Source organism: Scylla paramamosain, chromosome 11 (genome assembly GCF_035594125.1).
Source record: "Scylla paramamosain isolate STU-SP2022 chromosome 11, ASM3559412v1, whole genome shotgun sequence".
NCBI lineage: Eukaryota > Metazoa > Arthropoda > Malacostraca > Decapoda > Portunidae > Scylla > Scylla paramamosain.
The window spans coordinates 20,103,523-20,118,522 of record NC_087161.1 but is presented as its reverse complement, the minus strand read 5'-3'; the positions used below and the strand labels follow the sequence as shown (position 1 = coordinate 20,118,522).

At 47.5% G+C, this 15,000-nt stretch overlaps 1 protein-coding gene across 3 annotated transcripts in view; it reads right to left on the bottom strand.

Annotated features, from left to right (window-relative positions):
• Positions 1–15,000, bottom strand: part of LOC135105037 (tripartite motif-containing protein 3-like) — an 87,094-nt gene that overhangs the window by 68,614 nt on the left and 3,480 nt on the right. The window lies entirely within an intron of this gene.

Sequence of the window (15,000 nt, the reverse complement as noted above, 5' to 3'; positions counted from 1 at the left end):
AAAAGGACCTAAAGAATGAATAGAATCGTCAAACATCCCTGAAAATTCCAATAACTTTCCCTAGAGGGTGTTCAAATTGTAGAGGTAAGAAGCAAAAAAGGCTTAAGAATAACGGACCACCCTCTCAATTCCCAAGGGATGCTAGAAGAAAACCTTTAATCACTAGAAACATGAACACATCCTTTAAAGTCTCCAACAACTTCCTCTACAGACTGCTGAAATTGTAAAGATAAGACGTCAGAATGGTTTGAGAACACAACTCATCATCTATATCATGAAAATCCTTGAAAACCCCCGGTGACTTCCTTTAGATGCTAATGAAGAAGAGACGCTAGGAAGGTTTAACAATACGGCCCACTCTGTCAAGTCCTAGGGGGGATTCTGTAAGCGACCCCCGGCACACAGTACGAGTAAGTCAGTGAAGGCTAATGGTTGTCGATTTCCTCCCAGGCGCAGGTGTGACAAATGAGTCCTGGCCCAGTTGTGCACTTTGCTGAACGAGCCACGCACTTCGGTAATCCGCTAACGTCACAGGGCTAAATGCACATGTGACCCCAATGCTATCGGCTTTACAGGCTAAACCAGCTGGGCGTTTGGTAAAGAAGGTTAGTCCGAGATATGAGTGATGGGTGTGATTATGTTTAGTGCTTAGTGCTTAGTAAGTGTGTGTGTGTGTGTGTGTGTGTGTGTGTGTGTGTGTGTGTGTGTGTGTGTGTGTGTGTGTGTGTGTGTGACAACATCTCTGTGCCACATTTACACACACACACACACACACACACACACACACACACACACACACACACACACACAGGTGACAAAGGAGCGAGCGTGTGTGTCGTGCAAACACTCGTACACTCACGGTGAAATTCTTGCAAACACTCCCTGAATTTTTCCTCCCAAGAAACAGAAAATTATACAGCCAGTCTACATACACGCATACACAGTTACATACACAAACATACAAGAAATATATATATAACATATACATATACATATACATATTATTATTATTATTATTATTATTATTATTATTATTATTATTATTATCATTACTATCATTATCATTATTATCTTTATTATTATTATTATTATTATTATTATTATTATTATTATTATTATTATTATTATTATTAATATTATTATTATTATTATTATTATTATTATTAGTAGTAGTAGTAGTAGTAGTAGTAGTATCATTATCATTATTATTATTATTTTACTGCCCAAACGGAAAACATTATTATCATTATGACACGAAGCAATGACAATGTTGGTCCATCACAAAAAGAGTACATATAATAAAATCAATAACAACATTATAAACCAAAATTGCATAATTAATAATGAGTTACTGACATTATAAAAGATAAGAACTACAGCTTTTTGCATACATACATTACATACAAACATAAATACATACACACATGCACACATACATCGAATATAGATTAAACACACATGCATACACATACATACATTCATACACACACAGACAGGTGCACACAGTCCCACACCTGCATGCATAGTGCACACCTGAGGGGAAGGGACACGATTTGTAGCAAATAATCTAGTCAGCCATAGAAACATCCCATTTTCTCTCATATTCAGGGTACACTAAAGCTTACGCGCTTCTCAGAACCAGTAATATGTAAACACAAGTCACCGCTCCAAGCACTCCGTTTTCTCTTATATGTTTTCAGCCTCCCGTTCTCTTTCTACTGCACAGATTTTTCGTCTTTCATCTCTTCTTCCTCATTTTTTATACATACACATTCTGTGCACGCTTTTCGACACATACGTTACACGTCTTTTCTATACATCATATTACTCCTTTCTTCACACAGACATACACACACACATTCACTCTCTTTGTTCATATCTTTATGTAAATCATTTTTTATGTTCAGTATTTCTTGTGTACATGTTCATGTTTTTGTTAAATAAAGTAGAGAGAGTTTAACCAGTCTAACAAGTGGCTATAAATACAACCTTAGCTGGTGAACAAAAAGAGTTAAGAGATTAAAGGACTTGCAACTGCTGACGGTTACCTGTCGGTTTTCTCTTCTCTATCTCTGGCGAGTTAAGAGATTAAAGGACTTGCAACTGCTGACGGTTACCTGTCGGTTTTCTCTTCTCACATTCCTGGCGGCTTCCACCTAGATCACTAGAAATGGTGACTCGGAGTTAGACCGTAGTGGCCAGCTCCACCAATGCTGTGTCCCAGGTTCTTTAGCACTATAGCGTCGCCACAGCTATAGGTACCTCGCCCAGGTCAGCCCCCGCCTGACACGGACCACCACGGCCAAACCGCCACCCAGCCTGGCCCAGCCGTGACCCACCGACGCCACCCAGCCCGGCCAGCCGCCACGTGACACACACACACCGTCACCCAGCCCAGCAACCGTGGTCACCGCCGCTGCCTCGCCAGTCACCAGCCACCCTCTCTCGCAGCTGTGACTCACCACGCCTCGCCAGCCACCCAGGCCGCTGAGGCCACGCTCACCTGCCGCCTCACCACCGCCACCAGGTCCTTCCCTCTCCTGCTGCCGTGACCCACCGCGCCAACTCCACCTGCTGCCTGGTCACCTGCCACCCCTGCCACACCTGCTGCCCAGCCTCCATCACCACCACAGCAGCAGCAACACCTCTCCGGCTCACCACGCACGGTCACCGCCACCCGGCCGTGACCCCACTGGCCCTGATTTCGCTTCTCTACAACAGGGCGGCGCCCCCTGCACCGGTACTCCCGTCTTCCGCTCGACAACAGGGCGGCGTTCCCTGCAACGTTCCCCCACCAAAGTGTTAGTGCTCCCGACCGTCCCTCCCCTCTCCCCCGTCGTCCACCCTCCCCCTGTGTGTGTTAACCCCTGCCCCTAGAAAACTCCCTAGTGTGCATCAGCGCGTACCAACCCCCGTGTGCCAGACACCAACACCTACACATACACACACTCACACACACACACACACAGACTACACACTTCGTTCACGGCAGTGCGTTCCAAGCCGTAAGTGCGAGTGTGGTAAAGTACGTGCCTAGGACCATCGCTGTCACACCCTCAGCACTGCACAGTGGCGCCCAGCAGGCGTCCCTTGCCACCTCTCACTGGCACCTGGCGCCGGAGGAGCCCGCGCCTCGCCGACAGGCGTCACTACACCCTGCTCCACGACTCGCATAACAAGCCACCAGGCCCCATCGCACGCCAGCAACAAGAAACGGCCATGGCTCCACCGGACACCGCCTCCCCAGCTCCCCTTCAGGGCTCCAGCCTTCAACAGCCACGACCCCAACATGTGGTTTACCATCTTGGAGCTGAACTTCAAGGCAAACAACATCACTGAGGCCTTGAAACAGTTCACTCACGCCTGCACTCTCCTGCCACCCGAGGTCCTCTTGCAAGTCTCGGACGCCATCGCGACAGCCCCCTCTTCGGACAATCCCTACGACGACCTCAAGCAAGCCGTCCTCAAACGCCTTGCGTCGTCGGTGTCGACACGCTTGCAAGAGCTACTAAAGAAGGAGGAGCTGGGGAATGAAAAGCCATCAGATCTGCTTAGGCGGATGAAGAGGTTGTTGGGCGATCAGCCCAACACAATGGACAAGACCATGTTCGCCCACCTCTTTTATCAGCGACTTCCTCCAGCACTACAGAGCAGCTTATTCAGCGTGAAAGATAAGCTCGACCTAGCAGACCTCGCCGCAGCTGGCTGACGACTATATGTCGACAGTTCCGTCGGCAACGCCACCGTCTTCAGTCGCCACTGTCACTAACACAGCAGACGTCCAGCAACTCACCCACATTGTGTCGCAGCTGGCCCTGCAGGTCAGCGCGATGCAGGAACAGCTAAATACCCGCCAGCGTCGCCGCCCACCGTCACCTCGACGCCCTCGCTACCGCTCTCGGTCGCGTAGCACTACACGCACCCCGGGCGTCTGCTACTACCACAGCAGGTTCGGTAGCGAGGCCATTAAGTGCACCCAACCCTGCACTTACAACACCACCCCGGCGTCAAACTAAACGGGCGGACGTTCACGGCGCGTACGATCCGCCAGCCCAAGTCACAGCTACTTCACGTCTACGACCGACGCACCGAATTAAGTTCCTCGTCGACACCGGCGCTGAGGTCAGTGTCCTGCCTGCCACAGACAGCCAGAAGAGGTTGCCTGTAACCACGCACCTCTATGCAGCCAACGCCTCGAAAATTCCTGTGTACGCGGCAGACACTACACCTCGAACTCAACCTCCGCCGCTCCTTCGACTGGACCTTTTACGTAGCAGCTGTGACCCAACCCATCCTAGGCGCCGATTTCCTACGCCACCACGACCTCTTAGTCGACTTGAAGCATGGCACGCTGCTGGATCGTCTCACCTCCCTGCGGACCTCCGTGGCCGAACGGCACCTGGCGAGAGCACCGGAATCTCCGCAGTCTGCCGAGATAACCCCTTCGCCGCCATCCTCAAGGGTTTCCCAACACTAACACAGCCATACTCAGCCACGCAGCCAGTGAAACATCACGTCCTGCACTACATAGAGACCACCGGACCACCTGTTTTCGCCAAGGCTCGTCGCTTAGCACCAGAACGCTACAAACAGGTCAGGGCCGAGTTTGAGTCTCTGATGCAGCAAGGCATCATCCGCCCAAGCTCCAGCAACTGGTCGTCTGCGCTTCACGTCGTCCCCAAGAAAAACGGTGACATACGCCCTTGCGGGGACTACAGAGCCCTAAACTCCCGCACCGAGATGGACAGGTATCCAGTGCCTAACATTCAGGAGTTTTCATCACAACTGCACGGCTCTACAATTTTCTCCAGGATCGACCTCGTAAAGGCCTTCCATCAGATCCCCATCAACCCCGAGGACATCCCGAAGACGGCCATAATCACGCCCTTCGGACTATATGAATACACTAGGATGCCCTTCGGTCTCAAGAACGCTGCTCAAACATTCCAGCGCTTCATGGACGAAGTTTTGCGAGGACTGCAGTTCTGCTTCACTTACGTCGATGACATTCTTGTTGCCAGCCCAGACGACGCTGCTCATCGCCAACACCTCGAGCAAGTCTTCACTCGTCTGAAGGACTACGGCATCCAGGTCAACGCCGACAAGTCCGTGTTCGGCGTGCCTTCAGTCGACTTCCTCAGCCACACTGTGTCCTCCTCAGGCTTCACCCCAACTGCAAGTCGCTGTACTGCCATCCAGAATTTCCCGAAGCCAACAACTCAGCGCCAGTTGAAGCAGTTCCTCGGGATGCTGAACTATTACAACAGGTTCATTCCCCGATGCGCGCTCCTCCTCCAGCCTCTCTACGCCTTAGTGAAGCCAGCCAAACGAGGCCAGTCCGTCACCCTTGCCTGGACGCCCGCAGCTGAGGACGCTTTCCTCGCTGCCCGGAAGGCGCTCACATCCACAGCGCTCAGTTTCCCTGCCCCAGACGCCCCTACTTCCATCGCCACGGACGCCTCAGACACCGGAGTTGGAGCAGTGCTACAGCAACACATCGACGGTGCCTGGAAACCCGTCGCCTTCTTCTCCAAGAAACTCAACACTGCCGAGAAGAAGTACAGCGCCTTCGACAAAGAGCTCCTCGCCATCTACAAGGCATTGAAGCACTTCCAGTACTTTGTCGAAGGACGTCAGTTTCATATCTACACTGACCACAAGCCGCTGACGAGCACCTTCATCAAGAACAAGTCATCCTACTCACCACGTCAACTGCGCCACGTAGACTTCATCTCTCAGTTCACCACGGACCTCCGTTACGTGAAAGGTGAAGATAACGCCCCAGCCGATGCCCTGTCACGCAACATCTGTGCCACATCTACCTCTCTCATCGATTACGCCGCCATTGCTGCCGATCAGGCCGACGACGCCGAGCTGCAGCAACTAAAGGAAAGCACCGCACTACAGATGAAGAGAGTACAGCTACCAGGCACTCAAGTGCACATCTACGCTGACGTCTCGACCAACACCGTCAGACCATACCTGCCTCAACGGCACAGGTATCCACTCTTCCGTCAGCTGCACGACCTCTCACATCCTGGCATCAGAGCTTCACAACACATGATGACGTCCCGATTCATCTGGACCGCCATCAACAAGGACGTGAGAGAATGGACACGTAGGTGCACCACCTGTCAGGCCTCCAAGGTGACGCGGCACACACGCTCCCCTACAGCCACCTTCACGCCAGTCTCCACACGCTTCGAACACGTCCATATCGACCTCGTTGGCCCCTCTTCCTCACTCCGACGGCTACCGCTACATCCTCACCTGTGTCGACCGCTTCACTCGCTGGCCAGAAGCTGCACCGCTGACTGACATCTCCACTGACACCGTTGCACGTGCCTTTATCAGCACGTGGATCTCACGCTTCGGTGTTCCTGTCAGCCTCACTTCTGACCGCGGCGGCCAGTTTGAGTCCAGTGTCTGGAACAAACTGATGACACTACTCGGCATTCGACGGTACAGGACTGCCAGCTACCATCCTCAGGCCAACGCTACAGTGGAACGTTTCCACCGCCAGCTGAAGTCGTCACTGATGGCTTCCAGCGACCAACGCGAGAAGTGGAACGCCACCTTACCCCTCGTCCTCCTCGGCATCCGGACGTCCCTCAAGCAGGACCTTCACCACTCTTCTGCCGAGCTCGTATACGGCACCACTCTTCGACTCCCTGGCGAGCTCCTTACCAGCTCACCCGACGCCGGCCCCTGCAGCGTCCAAGACTTCGCCAGCAGTCTTAAGGAGTCGATGAGAAGCCTGCAGCCGGTGCAACCTCGCACGCACCCCGCCAAGACCTTCGTCAGCCAGGATCTCGAAGACTGCACACACGTCTTCGTCAGGGTTGACGCTGTCCGTAAACCACTACAGCGCCCCTACGAAGGCCCCTTCGAGGTCCTCCGCAGGACGAGGAAGAACATCACCATCAACAGAAACGGCTCTTCTGACGTCATAGCCATAGACCGAGTCAAGCCCGCCTACATCCTGCACACCCCGACGGCACCTCACGACCCGACATCGCCGGCCACGCCTTCAGCACCACGCGCCACAGCTAAGCAGCACGTATCGTTCGTCGTGCCTCCTCACTCGGGGGAAGTTATGTAGCAAATAATCTAGTCAGCCATAGAAACATCCCATTTTCTCTCATATTCAGGGTACACTAAAGCTTACGCGCTTCTCAGAACCAGTAATATGTAAACACAAGTCACCGCTCCAAGCACTCCGTTTTCTCTTATATGTTTTCAGCCTCCCGTTCTCTTTCTACTGCACAGATTTTTCGTCTTTCATCTCTTCTTCCTCATTTTTTATACATACACATTCTGTGCACGCTTTTCGACACATACGTTACACGTCTTTTCTATACATCATATTACTCCTTTCTTCACACAGACATACACACACACATTCACTCTCTTTGTTCATATCTTTATGTAAATCATTTTTTATGTTCAGTATTTCTTGTGTACATGTTCATGTTTTTGTTAAATAAAGTAGAGAGAGTTTAACCAGTCTAACAAGTGGCTATAAATACAACCTTAGCTGGTGAACAAAAAGAGTTAAGAGATTAAAGGACTTGCAACTGCTGACGGTTACCTGTCGGTTTTCTCTTCTCTATCTCTGGCGAGTTAAGAGATTAAAGGACTTGCAACTGCTGACGGTTACCTGTCGGTTTTCTCTTCTCACATTCCTGGCGGCTTCCACCTAGATCACTAGAGATTTATCTGAACTAGACTGACTCAGGTGTGTGTGTGTGTGTGTGTGTGTGTGTGTGTGTCTAACTGTCTGTCTACCTGGCTGTATGTTTATCTGGCTCTGTTTGTCTGTCTGCTTACCTGATTGTATGTTTGTTTGTCTACCTGGTTGTCTATCTATCTGTCTACCTGGCTGTCTGTTTATTTGTCTGCCTGTCTGTCTACCTGTTTGTCCGTCTGTCAATAACAAATATATACCACGCAAGCATGTGAACGTAACGTGTGTGTGTGTGTGTGTGTGTGTGTGTGTGTGTGTGTGTGTGAGAGAGAGAGAGAGAGAGAGAGAGAGAGAGAGAGAGAGAGAGAGAGAGAGAGAGAGAGAGAGAGAGAGAGAGAGAGAGAGAGAGAGAGAGAGAGATTAATCATCTTTCAATAAATCCGAAACTAAAAATGTTTAGGCACAAACTTTAAACACACTTTCACTTATCGGAATTCGAACTCATCACTGCAACTTTCCGTACCCGTATTTAACTTACACACACACACACACACACACACACACACACACACACACACACACACACACACACACACACACTATTAGTATATTTCAGCGAGTTCATTTTTCTTTTAGCCGAATTTAACGAACGCTATTTTTTCTCACCTCCTCTCTCCATAACGGACTGGAGGCAGCGACAGACAGCTTCCCTTCTTTCCCCCGGCCGCTGTAATGAGTGTTTTCCGTAATTACTCGACCAGTGACCGCGATTAGACGGGAGGGAGGAGCTAAAAAGTTTTGATTATGGGTAATTTTTGCGTCGAGGAGAGAGAGAGAGAGAGAGAGAGAGAGAGAGAGAGAGAGAGAGAGAGAGAGAGAGAGAGAGAGAGAGAATGGAGATTTCAGCCACTCAGCCAACCAGCTTTACAGTCAATCAAAATGTAAGCTGCCAGAACGTACTGACACACACACACACACACACACACACATGGAAACACCGAGATAAAAGATAAAAAGGAGCAGCAACAAGAAGTGACACGAAGACATTGAAAGAATGAGAGAAAAGACGCAAAGAATATTAATTCCTGGAAAAGGAGTCCGGAAACAGTAAAGAATAAAAGAAGAAGCTTGAAATGCGTCACAAGATTTTTAGAAGTACAAAAATAATTACTGGTACTGCTACTACTACTAGGAATTACTTTATCACTCCCGTTGGTATCAATTTTCAACATATTTTTTCTTGATTAACCAATATGTACACAATGAAAATCTCAGCCTCCCAATTTACTTATTAACTGAAGACTGTAAGATATTTCCGCCTACATTTCCAGTACGATTTTGAAAAGAAAATCGATAATATATCACCTTAATTACATTTACATAAGAAAGAAGTATAAACTCTTTAAATCATTTAAGAAAAATAGATACATAATAAGCAGTCACTGGTAAAAATGTCTTCCATGTCTTACTACTACTACTACTACTACTATTACTACTACTACTATTCACACAAACACACACACACACACACACACACACATGCCATGACGAAATACACGAGGAAACAAAACGAAGTAAAACAAAGCCCACGTCACCTGCTGCTAATTGGGAGGCTGGCAGGTGTGACGTGAGAAAAGCACCGCCTCCGAAAACTTCCCTTAACTCTGGACACACGAACCATTTGAGACCAGTTGACTTAAATTGATTTTTTTTTTCTTAACTATCATTAATATCACACTATTTTCAATAATTTTCTTTACTATTTTTTTTTTAGGTTGAAATATTATGGCATTTTTAAATATACTTCTTTTTCCCTGTCTACACAAGTCTACAGTATATCTCCTTCCCTACTTTCTTTTTTTTTTTTTTCACAGATCTTTTTTTCTATTTTATTTTTGCGCTGAAATATTACGGCACTTTAAAATCTACTTTTCATATATATCTTTTCTCCTCCCACTCTCCCTCCCTCTGTCTACTCTACAGGTCTACAGTATATCTCCCTCTCTCCCTTGCTCAGTGCCTCCAGTCCTCCTCTCCTCGCAGAATTTGTAGGGGAGAAAGTTGTGAAATATCGTAGTGGGTGATGAAGGAGGTGAGCCGGAAATAGAAAACGAGGAGGGAGGGAAACGAGGTAGACTTGTTTATAGTTGAGAATGTCCAAAAGTTGCGTCCATATGTGAAGTATAAATATAAAACCCGAAGAGAGAGAGAGAGAGAGAGAGAGAGAGAGAGAGAGAGAGAGAGAGAGAGAGAGAGAGAGAGAGGCCAAGGGTACCGCCCAACCACATCCACCACCACATCCACCGAGGGATTTGCCACAACAAGACCTCATTTAAGCTCACCTCTAATGAAATTCTTCCTTCTTCTTCTCTCTTCCTCCTCCTCCTCCTTTTCCTCATCTTCCCCTTTTTCCTCTTCTTCCTTCCCTTCCATCCTTTTTTTCCTCCACCATTCTTGTTCCTCCTTCCACTTGTCTTCCATTCTCCTTCTCTCCAGCCAGAACTCTTCCATTCTTACCTCTCTCTCTCTCTCTCTCTCTCTCTCTCTCTCTCTCTCTCTCTCTCTCTCTCTGCCTATCTACAGTTTTCGTCCTCTTCCATTCCCTGTTTAAATTGCACCTTCCCCATTCTTTCCTCCTTTTTCACTCCTTTTCCACCCTCTTAATTCACACCTTTTCTTTTTCTTTTCTCTTTCTTGTTCCAATCTCTCGTCTTCATTCCTTCCCCTCTTTCCATCCTCTCAATTCTTTCCTCCTCTCTCCTCCTTCCCCCATTTATCCTTACTTTTCATTCCTCTCTATCCTCCCCTTTTGTCCCCTCCCTTCACGTTCTATCCCATGTTAACTCCCCTCACCTTTACCCTTCTCTCTCCCTCACTCCCCTCAGTTTGCCAGTTCCCTGTACACTGAATGACCCTACCCTCCCCCATCCTTCCTCTCTCCTCCCTCCACCCCTTCAACGTTCCCAATCCATTCCCCACGGTCTAAACTTCCCCTTAAACCATTTACCTGAACCGCTGGGGATTTAGAATAGAATAGGAGATGAGGAAGAGGAAAAGGAGAACAGGGATGGAGAGAGAATAGGGAAGGAATGATGGAAAATAAGGAGAAGAGGAAATGGAAGGAAGAGTGATGAAAGTGGTGAGGCAGAAATGAGGTAGAGAGAGAGAGAGAGAGAGAGAGAGAGAGAGAGAGAGAGAGAGAGAGAGAGAGAGAGAGAGAGAGAGAGAGAGAGAGAGAGAGAAATCGTACCATTCAAGGTTGCTTTTTCAACTTTTCTTTTTCTTCACTAATTCAGAACCAGAAAATAAATAGATAAAAAATAAACATCAACAATTAACGATTACTAGGGCATGAATAATCTCTCTCTCTCTCTCTCTCTCTCTCTCTCTCTCTCTCTCTCTCTCTCTCTCTCTCTCTGCATGATTTTTCAACGGCCAATAAACGCAGCCCTTACGGTAATCTGTGACCAATGAACGCGTCTCATTAGTCAGCTAATGAGCGCCCGTCCCTCCTCCCAGCAGCCAATAGCCATCGAGTGTTGAGCAACCAGTGACGCGCGAAGCTTTCCTGACACCCAATTACCGAGTTTTATTTTCTACCAATGGCGTGCGAGAGGCTTAAGGCGTGTGTCCAATAAGGTGCCGAGGTGGTTTTGATTGGCTTACACGTGCATCGTACAGGTTCAGTAAGTGTGTGTGTATGTGTGTGTGTATATATGTATGTATGTGTGTGTATGTGTGTGTGTGTGTGAACTAATGAACAAATAACAAAATACAAAAGACATACATTGTACAATACCCTCTCTCTCTCTCTCTCTCTCTCTCTCTCTCTCTCTCTCTCTCTCTCTCTCTCTTTCCCGTTCGCCTTCATCACCTCCATGTATTATCATTAAAACCTGCATAAAAATGTGAATAATTAAATAGAAATAAAAACATACAAAAAAAAATGGAAGGCTCGTGAAGAAAATAATATAGATCAGCTTTAACCCTAGAGAGAGAGAGAGAGAGAGAGAGAGAGAGAGAGAGAGAGAGAGAGAGAGAGAGAGAGAGAGAGAGAGAGAGAGAGAGGGGTCAGCGTCGCCAAGGAAGCGGAACGGATATTGCGTGTCACTACGTGTGTCTGTCCGCTCACAGAATTCACGCACACGCACGCAAACCTCTCACCCTGCACACACACACACACACACACACACACACACACGTATGGACCATTCCGGCGGAGTTCACCTGTTGCAATTTCCTCAGTAAGTCACCTGGCATTACACCTGTTATTGCACATCTTTAATTAAATCCCGGCCCGAGAGAGAGAGAGAGAGAGAGAGAGAGAGAGAGAGAGAGAGAGAGAGAGAGAGAGAGAGAGAGAGAGAGAGAGAGAGAGAGAGAGGAGGGGGGCAGAGGGGGAAGGAATATATGTGACAGAATAAGGGTTAAGGAAAGAAAAGAGGGAGAGAAATGGAGAGAGACTACCAGCATCTACTCTCCCTCTCTCTCTCTTCCTTCTCTATCTCTCCCTCTCCCCCTCCCTCTGCCCTCATCCACGTAACTGTATACAAGTAGTCCGCTCTCTCTCTCTCTCTCTCTCTCTCTCTCTCTCTCTCTCTCTCTCTCTCTCTCTCTCTCTCTCTCTCTCTCTCTTGCTCACTACCTCGTTCACTCCCTCTCTACTTTCTCACATAAATGCCTTCAATTTTTCTTTGTGTGTGTGTGTGTGTGTGTGTGTGTGTGTGTGTGTGTGTGTGTGTGTGTGTGTGTGTGTGTGTGCTCTTTTCAAGTGTTGACAATGCTGCATTTCTTTATTGTTGTCTATCCGTCCGTCTGTGTGTTTGCTTACCCCCCCTCTCTCTCTCTCTCTCTCTCTCTCTCTCTCTCTCTCTCTCTCTCTCTCTCTCTCTCTCCCTCTCTGGATGATAACTAAAGAATGAACTGACTGATAGATTAATAGATAGAAGTAGGACATTCATTCCTCTCATCATCAAGATTTTCCTCCTCCTCCTCCTCCTCCTCCTCCTCCTCTTCCTCCTCCTCCTCCTCCTCCTCCTCCTCCTCCTCCTCTTCCTGCTCCTCCTCCTCCTCTTCTTTCTCTTCACCATGATAATCTTCCCCATCGTCATAGTTATTTTAGAAGAATGACGAAGCAACCATTGTCTATACATAATGAGGACACGTTTTAAATTATGAGAGAGAGAGAGAGAGAGAGAGAGAGAGAGAGAGAGAGAGAGAGAGAGAGAGAGAGAGAGAGAGAGAGAGAGAGAGAGAGAGATCCAATCCAGATTTGACGTGATCGGAAGCAGTGAAATTTTATCAGGTCAATCAGGAACCGTCTTTCATTAGTCTCTCTCTCTCTCTCTCTCTCTCTCTCTCTCTCTCTCTCTCTCTCTCTCTCTCTCTCTCTCTCTCCATTTCTACTTGGCTGAGTCTTCTTATTGCTTTGTTTGTCTTCTTTTCTTACGCCTTTTTTGTGCCTTGTTTACTTTTTCTTCCCCTCTTCTTCTTCTTCTTCTTCTTCTTCTTCCTGCTCCTCCTTCTTCCCCTCCTCCTCCTCCTACCCCTCTTCCTCCTCCTTTTATCTTCTCCTCTTTCTTCCTCTGTTTGCTCTGATACAGGTCGTAAGTTTTCGCCATTATTATCATCATGTTTCTTTCTTTTCTTCTTTATTTTTTTCTTCTTTATTCTTTCTTTCTTCTATTTCCTTTACTCCTTCATTACCACTGTGACCTTCATGTACTCTGTTCTTTCCTTTTCTCTTTTTTCCCTCAGTTTCTCCTTCACACACACACACACACACACACACACACACACACACACACACACACACACACACACATACACACACACACACTATTATCATTATTATTATTATTATTATTATTATTATTATTATTATTATCATTATTATTATTACTATTATCATTATTTTCTGTGTCCCTTCGCATATTTTTCTTTTGCTTCTTTCTCCCTCTCTCACTATTGTCTTTTGTTTTGTGTTCTTCGTTATTCAAAACATGCCTTCTTTCTTTTCAATTTTTTTTTCTTTGCTACTTATAATTTTTCTCCTCCTCCTCCTCTTCCTCTTCCTCTTCCTCCTCTTCCTTCTTCTTTTTCACCCTTTGTTTACGAGAGGCATAAGTTTTCCTCGGCCAAATTATGTTTTTCTTGCATTTGTTTACTTATTCTTATCTTTCTCTCCTCTCTCCTCCTTCTCTTTCTCCTTCTCCTCCCCCTCCTCCTTCTTCTGACCCTGACAGAGAGGAAACACTCCTCAAATTGACCACAATTTGCTCCACTTGCTGCTGGGGAATGGTGTGGGGAGGAGAGGAGGGGAGGGAAGGGGAGAGGAATGGAGGGAATGGGAGGGAAGCATGAAGTGATGAAGGGCAAAGAGTGAAGAACAGAGAAAGGGAGATAGATGAACGAAGGAAGGGAAGAAACCGGGAAGATAAAAAATATTTAGGTAAAGGAGGGAAGGGAAGGGGGGAGAGAGAGGTAGGGAAGAGAAAGGGGTGCTGCAAGGGAGGGAAGGGGAGGGAGAGAGAAACTGGTGCAGGTAGGGGAAGGAAGGAGAGTAAAGAGAGGTAAAGCTAGGGTAGGGTACGGTAGTGTAGGGTAGTGAAGGGAAGGGAAGGGAAGGGAAGGGAAGGGAAGGGAAGGGAAGGAGAAATAGACAAAATCAAGGTAGAAAAGAGAAGGACGGGAGAGGGAAGGGATGGAGAACTGTGTGAAAGAAAGAGGAGGGGAGGAGAGGGAAGGAGAGGGGAGGGGAGGGGAAGCCAAATGCAAATGCAGAGATGGGAGAGGAATGGAAGTATGCGGAGGAGCAGGAAGGGGAGTTAAGTGCAAGGGGAGGGGGTGAATAAGGAGAAAGGGAAGGGGAGGGGTGAGTGAGGGGGAGGGACCAGGAAGGGGAGGGCAGGAACAAGAAAGAAGAGAGGAGAGAGGGGGCGGAGTCTGCTCTATTATATTAAATAAGAGGAAATTTACCCGAAATAAGGGAGAGGAGAGGTAATTGAGAGAGAGAGAGAGAGAGAGAGAGAGAGAGAGAGAGAGAGAGAGAGAGAGAGAGAGAGAGAGAGAGAGCATGGTCCTCTCCCTTTGTTGTAAAAATTATTATCTCTCATTTCTCCTTCTCCTCCTCTTCTTCTTCCTCCTCCTTCTCCTCCTTTCACTTATCTTTCTCCTCCTCCTCTTCCTCCTCCTCCTCCTTCTCCTCCTCCTCCTCCTTGCCTCATTCACTCATTCTCCTTTATCTCTCTTTCATGTCTACTCCAAGACATTTTTTTCTCTGTCTACTAACTAACTTCCTCTGTTTGTGTTCT